A 10,341-nucleotide genomic window follows, 5' to 3' on the forward strand; every position below is an offset into this window, starting at 1 on the left:
CACTTTTTATAGACCATTTCTATAGAACCAATTCCTTCTTTTGCTTTATGATCCTCAACTCCAGAGCTGGGTGCACATTCCCCGCTGACCAACTGGAGTTCTGTCACATTCTGTTATCACAGCCATTTCTTCTATTAAAAGGGCACCTGAAACGGACGGACCTCGTTCACTGGCTTCTTGCTAGTCAGCCTCTTGGGCAGCGCTCAGTAATACACCTGCACCTGCCACCAGGAGTCTGGCTGGTGTCATTGCTGAATTATTGAAGTCTTCTGCATGCACCTCTAATATGTGAGGGGACATCACAACTGTGCGAGTCTGAGGCATCTCCGAGAAACACACTCGTCTGCTTCCAACCATACAGCAGTCCAGGAAAGCCGGAAGGAGAAACACCAGACTTCCCAACTCCCAATTAATTCTTCTTTCATATAAAAACACTGCAGTGAAGGAGATCAAATCCACGTGGCAACAGCACCCTTAAACATTTAATGAAAGGTCTACCTTGGGCGGAGCCAACAATACCACTTTAACATCATCCTTTCACTAAACCTAATGCCAAATTGTTTATCTCAAAAGATGGAGAAATAGAGATATCAACTTTAGCATTAGTGTTATTCCCTCACTGAAACATCTCTATTTCCCTCACAAAGCCAAACTCACACAGGTTTTAATGAAAGATCTATAGATAAGCAGAAAATATTAATTTTTTGACTATAGGTGAAGTTTAAACAAAGTTCAAATATGGCAGTCTCCTAATGTTTTGTTTTTCTGGCACGTGTAGAGAAGTAACACAATTTGAAATATACAAGATGTGGCAAAGTCCCAAGTAGAATTTACTCTATATAGCCAAATTTTTAAAAATTACATATATTATATAAATACGTCATTTTAAAGTTTTTAAAGCTCTAAACGTTCTTAGAAACAATGAACAGTACATAGATGTAAATTTTAAAAATATGTGTAGTATATTGTGTATATGTATTTACATGCAATATATTGTATATGTGCTGTCAAATTGTAACAATTCTATCTAACTGAAAAATTAAAAAACAGATGACTGGATAAGGAAGATGTAATATATATAATATATATTACACACACACATACACACACACACAATGGAATACTACTTAGCCATGAAAAGAACAAAATAATGCCATTTGCAGCAACATGGATGGACCTGGAGATCGTCATTCTAACTGAAATAAGCCAGAAAGAGAGAGAAAAATACCATATGGTATCACTTATATGTGGAATCTAAAAAAAGGACACAAATAAACTTATTTACAAAATGGGGTGGGGGAGCTTTTGCCACACACGTTATTTCATTTCTATGGATTTTGAATGGCTTAGACCCATTGAAAATGGATGGTTGGCCCAGGTTCTGAGCTTCCTGGCAGCTAAGTAAGAAAGATGAGTATAATTGGTGTCTATTTCTCATTATCTTCATGGACCATTGGGAGAAAAATGGGCTAAAATAACACAAGGCTAACTAGAAGGATGTTAGCTGGCTGGAAGAGTTCCCCTAAAGTGACCTGAAGGAGACTGTCAGCTCCTCCGTGTCACTTGGCCAGGGCCTTCCCCAGGCTCCTTCCCTCCAGGGCTGTGGGTGGAAGGTGTGGTGAGCATGCCACTCTGGCCTGCAGGTGACCAGCACAGGGAGGAACAGGCAGACGACTGCGTGACAGAGTCATGATGAAAAACAGTCTTGACAGGCCAGAGCAATGAGCTGAATCTAACGAGATGAAATTAAACAAGGACAAATGTTAAGTGCTTTTCTTAGGTCAGAAAAAAAAAAAAAATCCAGTGGCATAAACCCAAGATGGAGAAGATATGGCTCACCAGCAGGCATTTAGAAGGAAATAAAAACTAAAACATCAACTTTGGAATTTTAAAGTACCAGCATGTCACTAAAGACAAAACAAAACGTTTTTAGGGCAATTTTGTCTTTTAAACAAGGGATATGAGTTTTCCATTATATTCTGAGATTACGAGTCTACGTTTGGAATTAGATTCTGGGCACCCTGCTTTATTTCTGTGGAAGATGGGTCTACGCTAACATTAAAAACAATTTTGAAGCAGCAAAGTAATTATCAATCAGCTCTTTCACCCAACACGGTTATTTTCATTGCTTGCATGTTATTATTCATGTGGCAGACTCATTTTAACATTATAATACTAATCATCGTTATAAATGGTTTGGGGGTGGGGTTTTTTCCCCCTATTTTACTTTCTTAAAATGCCGAACTTAATCCACTAAATTGATTTAATCTCCAGTGCCATATTTTGTAGACTGAAAAACATTGGACTAGAGAGCTATTGAGCGGGCAAACTAGAAGGCCAAAAATTCCTTCCAACAATGAGATTCAATAATTCCAGGTTCTCCCAAATTGTGCTAAGTAGCTTAAAAAAAAAACAAAACCCAAACCCTGGTTGAAGTGCCTTTTGTTTCTAGTTTATTCATTCTCTTATTCTAGCTTACTGAGTTTTTCCACTCTTGATTCTAATGTTATCTGTCCTTATAGAGTATCATCTGAAAAATCTCTTACTCCTTTACCTGAGAAATTGATGGAAATATGAAACTATATAGATCCAAGAACAGAAGACTGCAACACATTTTAAGTGTAGTTGTTTGCCCAGCTGTGTTTCTTTGTGAACACTGGTGTTTCTTTTCCAAAAATCAGTAACAAATCCTCCAGTCATACTAACAACTTCTCTATTTTATGTTTGTTCACAAAGTTAAGAAATGTTGTTCAATGTTGTTAAGATTAAGAGACCATGGCTGTGACGTACAGTGGTTGGCCCTGAGGATTAAATGAGATGATGTACACTGAGTTCTCCAGACAGTGCCTGCTCCTGGCTGTTAGCCAGGACGACACTGACCGCGACAATGATGGTGACATCACCGTTATCCTCCTCTAGTTTAGCGGTCTGAAAGCCACACTAATTAAAATACTACGTGGTCCTGACATGCCTTCTTCAAGTGAACCCATACTGCCCCCTAAAAATCACCCCCTTTTTCTGCTAAGTCTTTTGAATTCTTTTGAGTATTTCCGGGTTTTAACCTAAAGTCATTGGTCTGCTGTTTTCCTAACCTTTTCCTCCTTTTTTAAAACCAAGGCACTGGCTCACCTCTCATTTTCTTGGGCTCCTAGGCTCCTAAAGGTGTTTCTTCAAGGTCACCTGAAAGTTGTTTTGTGCAGGGGGACATAATTCAATAAGTTAACTTGGAGGAGCTACAGTCTCCCGTATCTGTTTCTTTCCTAGAAATATTTTCAGCTTGGAGAAATTATTTCATGTTTTAAGAATAAAGAAACTAAATGGGACCTGAGTAGCCTGTTCTCGCCACCTGGGACACCCTGCTGTCCTCATTAACAAGTGGCCTGCCCCTTGGTGGTTCACTTTATTCTGAAAAGCCTCAGCTGACTGGGGGTTTGGGCTTTTTGACATATTCAGGTGGTGGCTTAGGGTCTTTGAAATCAGACTGCTAGGTTTAAATCCCACCCCTGCCGCTTACTAGTGGGGTGCTGCCAAGCAAGTCCCTCTTTGTGATTCAATTTCCTCATTTGCAAAAGGAGTAATAATGCCTATCTCGTGGGCCAGTGCCAATAAGCCTGGAGTACACGCTGGCTGTTGGTATCACCATCCTGTGGGACTCTCTGGACCAATCCTTCACTTTCTCTTTGGAGTTTGTGTACAGGAAGGAACTTCACAACAGTTTCTAACCTTCTGGAGTCTCTTCTCAAAAGATGATGTTTTCTCCGAACTTTTGGGGACCTGCTGTCATAAAGGCTGGGATACATGCCTGACTACGTTCGTGTTTATTTCATTCCGTGGGACACATGCCAGGGTGACAAAGTCACTTTCCCAAATTCCCATCGCTTCCCTGCTCAGTGAGCATTTCCTGCTCCGAGCCCAGTATCAGCCCTGCTTGGTGTTTCTTGCCTGGCAGCCAGGCAAGCCAGAAAATGTCAGCTGGCCCCCTTGTAGCAGGATGAACTTCCAGCAGATGTTAGAGTGAAGGTCCCATTGCACTGTAACTGGCTCTTTGCCAGTTTTTTCAAACTTTCAAATGATAATAATAATGGGCTTGATGCTAAGGATGAGGGCAGGTCTATCTGGAAGCAAAAATACTTGCCAACGACTTAGATCAATTATCTAAGGGCATCAGGGTCGTGTTTCTGTGTAGTTACTTGTTAGCAGGAAGACAGCAGACAAACACCCACGAGCCAGACCCCTTCAGGCACTGGAAATCTAAAGCCAAACACAGCCCTGCCCGCAAAGAGCTTCCAGTCTGCAATGGCACTGAAACCAATCTCGTCTCCTTGCAGTTTTCAGTCTAAACTCTCTCTCTCTCTCTCACACACACACACACATGGATCAGAGAGGAACCTCTTTCTTCATGTTTGTTAAATTCCTAACGCATCTACATCAGTGATGCTCACCCCCCCCAGCCCTCCAAGGAGTCCCTGCCTGGGCTGTGAGTCCTGCTTCCACTGAAAGTCAACCATGACTTGGGCGCAGCTCCCCCACCCCCTTGTCGGAGTAACACAGACATCGACAGGCAACTCAGAGGAAGGGCAACTTGGAGGGAAATAATGCCTGTGTAATTTGGGAGGGGTGGTGTCAGAACTGGAACTGTAGAGTCTAAAAGCTGGTCTCTCCCACCGCACAGAAGAGGGAGAGATGGTTCGAGAAGAGAATGCATTAGTTCTGGGTAAGTTTCACTGTTAAATGGGGACAAACCATAATAATAAAAGAAACCATACTAAAAGTCTGCTCTGGTTTTTAATAAAAAGAGTGGGTTTTAAACTCTCGGCCTGATGGCTTGATTATTTACCCTGGTTATCCTTTCAGTTAAGACAGTACTTTCATTCCTCTGAACAGGCGAAACAGGTTTGTTTGGGAAAACACTGTTCTAATCGGGGGAAAGCATCTATTCTAGCTCAACCTCTCACCCATTCTTAGGAAGTATTTTAAATACGTCTTAAAATAGAAGTTTCCTTTTTTTTTTTTTTCTCCCTGCAGTGCAAACACAATGGGACATTTTGATCAAGGCCCATTACACCTCTGGGCATCTCGAACTTTATCCTCAGTTTTCAAAGTGATCAGTTTCCATGAAAAGCTTTTTAGAAAGTTATTGTTTTGTACAAAGTTACATAATAAACTGAAAAATGGTAAGGAAAACAGCAAAAGAGGAGTCGTAAGTAAACTTAACAAATAAAATGTATCTAACATGAAACACAGCATGACCTGATTCAATTTTAAGCCCCAGGTGTGCTCAGGTTGGGGTGCGGTGGTTTCCTGGCCTGGGGCTGGCTGCGAGGCGTGGGGGTAGGGGAGTTCAGCACACATCGTGAGGGTGACAGGGTGCAGAGAGGACCAGCAGCACAGCAAGTCTCACTGTAGTGAGGCACCAAATTGCTTCAGTCTCTTTATTCGACATCCGGGCACATGTACCTGTGACCAAGGACAATGGATCCAGCCAGAATTGGGCCAGGGACGAAAAGGCGGTTCCGATGTACACACTGCCCGTCTGCACCTCTCCCTCCTGTCCTTACTGGGTCTGAAGATGCAGCAAAGGGTTGCTGGGAAATGGCCTGTTGTGTAGTAATTAGTATTCAGGAGACTGGGGCAGGGAGGAGGGCAGGGGTGAGGGAACAAATTCTAAGAGACAGTCATCTCAAAAAACGCGACTCCGCACGCAGCGCCTGCAGACACAGACAAGGGGCAGCCCGTCCCTTGGCCCGGGTGTGAACGGCCCCTGGCCGCCTATTGATCTTTCCTGTCACACCCAAGCAGAGCGCCGACAAATCACTGTCAGCACCATCATCTTTGAACGAGGAGGATGTAGTCTGTGCGCACACCTTGGGACCTTCTTATTGCGACTACTGGATGAGTAGCAGAGAAAATTGATTTATTGATTAAATGCACGCTAGGAGGAATCAACAGAGCTCAGCACTTAAGAGTCTGATCAAACAGCAGTGGGAACTGTTACTCTGGTTGCAGTCACTCCCCAAGTGACCCAGGCAAGTCACGAGATGTCTTTGCTTCAGGCTTCCGCGTCTGGAAAAGGGGACTACCTTGCTCAGTGACCGCAGCGGGAGACAGAACTAGCCCAGGTTGCTCATGAAATCAGGGCGGAGGTGTGACCCCGTGGGGATCCTCCACCACCCTCTCGGCGTGGGGAAATCATCCTAGTAATCTCTGCATCTGTGCTCATGCCAGAGGAACTCCGAAGGGGGTGAGGCAGACTCTGCCCAACTCAAAGATCAGTTCCTACTAACTGGACATCTTTGAACAAATAGGGAGCATATTCACTCTCTCAGGACAGAGATGCCTGCAAAGGGTTTCAAATATACTAAAAGTGAGAACCATACAAGCCTTATGTCTGCTAAGTAATGAGGTTCAGTTTTAGATGTAATATATACCCTGTGCCTCTGAAAGCCAGTTTACGCAGAGCATGGTTGTGATGTACACTGAAGGCTCCATGACTCTTTCCACAGTGAACAAACAGAACACCTATTTGTCTGCCTTGGGGTAATGCTTCCCTGCTCTGTGGAAAGGTGCTTCTTACCTTTTGCATTTTCTTTTAAATCTAAAAATATATTAACTGGGAACTTTTAAGTTATCCTGCAACAAAACCAAGCGAAAGCAATCTCTCCAGACCCATCCTTGGAAACCATAAAAGGAAGCAATCCCATGTCTCCTGTGCACCCTAGTGAAGAACTAGTTAAAGCCCCAGGAGCACTGGTTCCTTAGCCCTAGTCTTAGCAAAGAAAGGATTCTTTTTTTCAATGCAGTAAAAATCTGAGACTTTGCAGTTTGGGATTTGGGTCTACTACTTACCTTCGCTAAGAAAAATTTATAATGCAAAGAACATGGTTAACATACTGTGACGGCGGATTGTATGAGTCAGCTTGGCTAGGCCACGGTACCCAGGTTTTTGGTTAAACATTCTAGATGTTTCTGTGAAGGTAATTTTTAGAAGAGATGAACATTAAAATTAGCAGACTCTGAGCAGGGCAGAATTATACTCCATAGTGTGGCTGGACTTCATCCAGGCAGTTGAAGACCTTAACAGAAAAGCACTGACCTTCCCAGAAGAAATTCTGCCAGCAGACTGCCTTTGGACTCGAACTGCAATTCTTCCCCAGGTCTCCAGCCTACCAGCCAAGTCTGTAAATTTTGAACTTGCCAGGCTCAACTGTGTGAGCCAATTCTCTAAAATAAATGCCTCCCACCCTCCGATAGACAGATAGGTAGATGCACATCCTACTGGTTCTGTTCCTCTGGAGAACCATAATACACCTACTGTGGTAAATATTACCATTGTTCACCAATATTTCTGGTCTTCTCTCCTTCTAAGTCCATGAAAAGATTATACTTCCCTGAAAACTTAAGGTAAACCACAGCCATGTAGCTTGCTTTGGCTGATAAAATGGGAGTGAAAGTGACTGGTGTCACTCAAGCATTTAAGAGCCAGGGCATGATTCTTGATACCCTTCCCCGACGGCACCAAACTAGAGGCACGCTGAGATGGTTGAAACATAAGGTGCTGTGTCGCTCTGCCCAGACCCCAGGTGACCGCAGGGGCAGAGTCCCATCTGCTGGCCCCTGTGATGTACAGCATAAGTGGAAACCGTTTGTTTCAAACCACTGAGATTTGGGGGTTGTTTATGAATGATACATAACCTGGAGGGAAAAAAGTCATCCTGTATCCTAGTACCATCCACTCAATGTTTAAGCAACATGCTCATTACAAATTCTTTATTTTTTTCATTATTACAACTTCAGTAGGCCTTCTATTTAATATGAACACTGAAGAGTGACTTGGAATGCTTCATGCACATGATGGTAGTAAAAATTTCTTTAGAAGTATTTTATGTAAACTTTTCACAAACTGGTCTCTCCTTTTGTCCAAATTATTGGTAGAACATTTGGCCAAACCCACCAGCATCCACTCCATTATAAAACTTGGAATAAGTGGAGTCCATATGGATTGAAAATTTTGTAAACAATACCTCAAAAACTAGTCTGCCCCAACTGCTCCAGTGTTTCATGATTTAAGATCCTAGAATATGTCCACCTTCTATTTGCTGTAACTCCCAAATTACTACTAAGAAGAGATAATCTTTCAATCAGACAGATGAATCAAAACAAAATATGGCTTTTGCTAGATAGGAAAAAAAAAGTGTATAAAGGTGGGAGTTTGAACCACATGGGCCTGCGAGGAAACAGGACAAACAGATGGAGAATATCAGATTTCAAAATTATCTAGTTCTAAAAAAGAAAAAGAAAATTATCTAGTCTTAAGGCTATCTGGAATTTTAAGACATGAACATATAGTTGAGATTATCAAATCCATCCAAAGTGTTCAGATTTAAAAAGAATTCTCAAAAATTTGGCCCAATTAGAAAAAAAACTGGAGGGAGGGTATAGCTCAGTGGTGGAGCATGTGCTTAGAACACACAAGGTCCTGGGTTCAATATCCATTAAACAAACAAACAAACAAACAGACTTACTAGCCTCCCCCTGCCCCCTCCCCCAAAAAAGACAGCGTCACTTTCTCCCATAAATATCTAAAGCTACAAACTCAGTATGGAGAGCATGAACAGGGTCATATTTACTTCTCTATCTCCTCCCAGGGCCTAGCACAGTGCCTGCCTACAGTCATCATTCAATAAATGGAAAATTGACTTCTGCTACCACTTTCTGAAAGCCCACTTGCCTGGCCGCCTCCCCCATGTCCTGAGGGAAGCAGGCTGAGAGGAGCAGAGCAAGTACCAGTTGGGGTCACGTCCACTCTCCCACCAGCCATCCACTTCTGTGGTCCCACCCCCACGCCGGCTAAGACTTCAACTGGCCAGTCAAAGCTGGTCAGTCAACAACAGAGACATGCGTGGGTACAAGGCCAGGTACTGGCACAAGCTGGAATTAAAAGTAGCTGCTGGATATTCAGACCCCAGAGGCCAAGCCTAACTCTTAGGTGGAGTCCAGCTCCACAACGATCAGGGGCGATCTTAGTAGAGGCAGTCAGAGCCATGCTGTTGAGGGCAGGACCTCCAGAAACGAGGTCACGGGAGACAAACACTGTAGTTTGTCTTCCTTTCACCAACAATTTCTTTTTGAGGAGAGAAAAAGGATGGTTAATGTAGTCTGGCTGTGGAGAACAGCCCTGGCCACACAATGGGCTGGGATCTGCCTCTGAATAGAAGAGCTAGCCAATACTTTGAGGATCATTTGCTCCGAGGAGGACAAAGGTCAGCGTCAGCCCACAATAAAAGAACACACTGGCCCTTTGGGCCGGGATGCTGTACTGAGGTCACCATGAGTCAGTGTGACTGTCAAAGACAATGTTTCCCCCCGAGGCTGTTTCTATTCTTATAGAGTAGGTTATTATAGCACCCGGCTGACCAACCACACACAGCAAGTCACTGCTGCCTTTAAGGTCAAAGGTCACTGGGATCTTAAGGAAACCCCTCAAACATCTACTATTTGTCACATAACGAAGCACCCCCAGCATGCAGTCCACATCCCCCTGAATAAAACAGCTTAAAATGTAAACCATCTCTCAACAGCATTCCCTTACTAAATGCTGAGATGGGAACACGGAAATTGCAGCACATGTCTGCCATCTGTATTTGTACTTGTCAACAGCTCTGTTTGGGGATAAACAGTTCTGAAGTTAAGAATCAATTCAACTTGTTGGGAGATTAGCCAAGGAATAGCTCAGAAGACCAAAACAGAACATGAAGTCAGATAGTCTAAAAAAAAAATCAAGCACAACTTTTCTGCTTCTCGCTAAACACTGTTTTGTCACAGCCTGAGAGAAAGAGCATGGCAGCAGGGTTTAGGGGCAGAAAGTCGGGGGAAAAAAATGCATTTACTCAAGTGAAAAATTCTTCCACCCAGAACAAACGACTTTGTACAACGCAACTGGAAATCACTCAGTGACCTCTAGGAGACTACAGTTAGGAACAAAGTAATTTTAGCATTTACACTGTCTCACGGTTCTACCATGTGAAAGGTATACACGGGGGACAACTTGCATCGGTCCAAGTACATAATACAGTCCTTTATTACCATAAAAATGGGAGCATTTCCCAAAGTCCATCTTGATTAAAAGTAGTTCCATGGCTGAAAACACCACCCTACGGCAGAGCTATCAGAATAGAGGCATGGCAAGGGGAAAATAAAGATGTATACCGAAAGGGAGGTCAGGGGAGAAGTTAGCAAAAATAGGATGCTACAGATTGGTGGGAGATAACAATGGAATTGCTTTTAGAAGCGGCTGCTGTGAAGGGACGCGGTAACCTGGCAGCCCCATAGTCTACAAAACAA

Source organism: Vicugna pacos, chromosome 2 (genome assembly GCF_048564905.1).
Source record: "Vicugna pacos chromosome 2, VicPac4, whole genome shotgun sequence".
NCBI lineage: Eukaryota > Metazoa > Chordata > Mammalia > Artiodactyla > Camelidae > Vicugna > Vicugna pacos.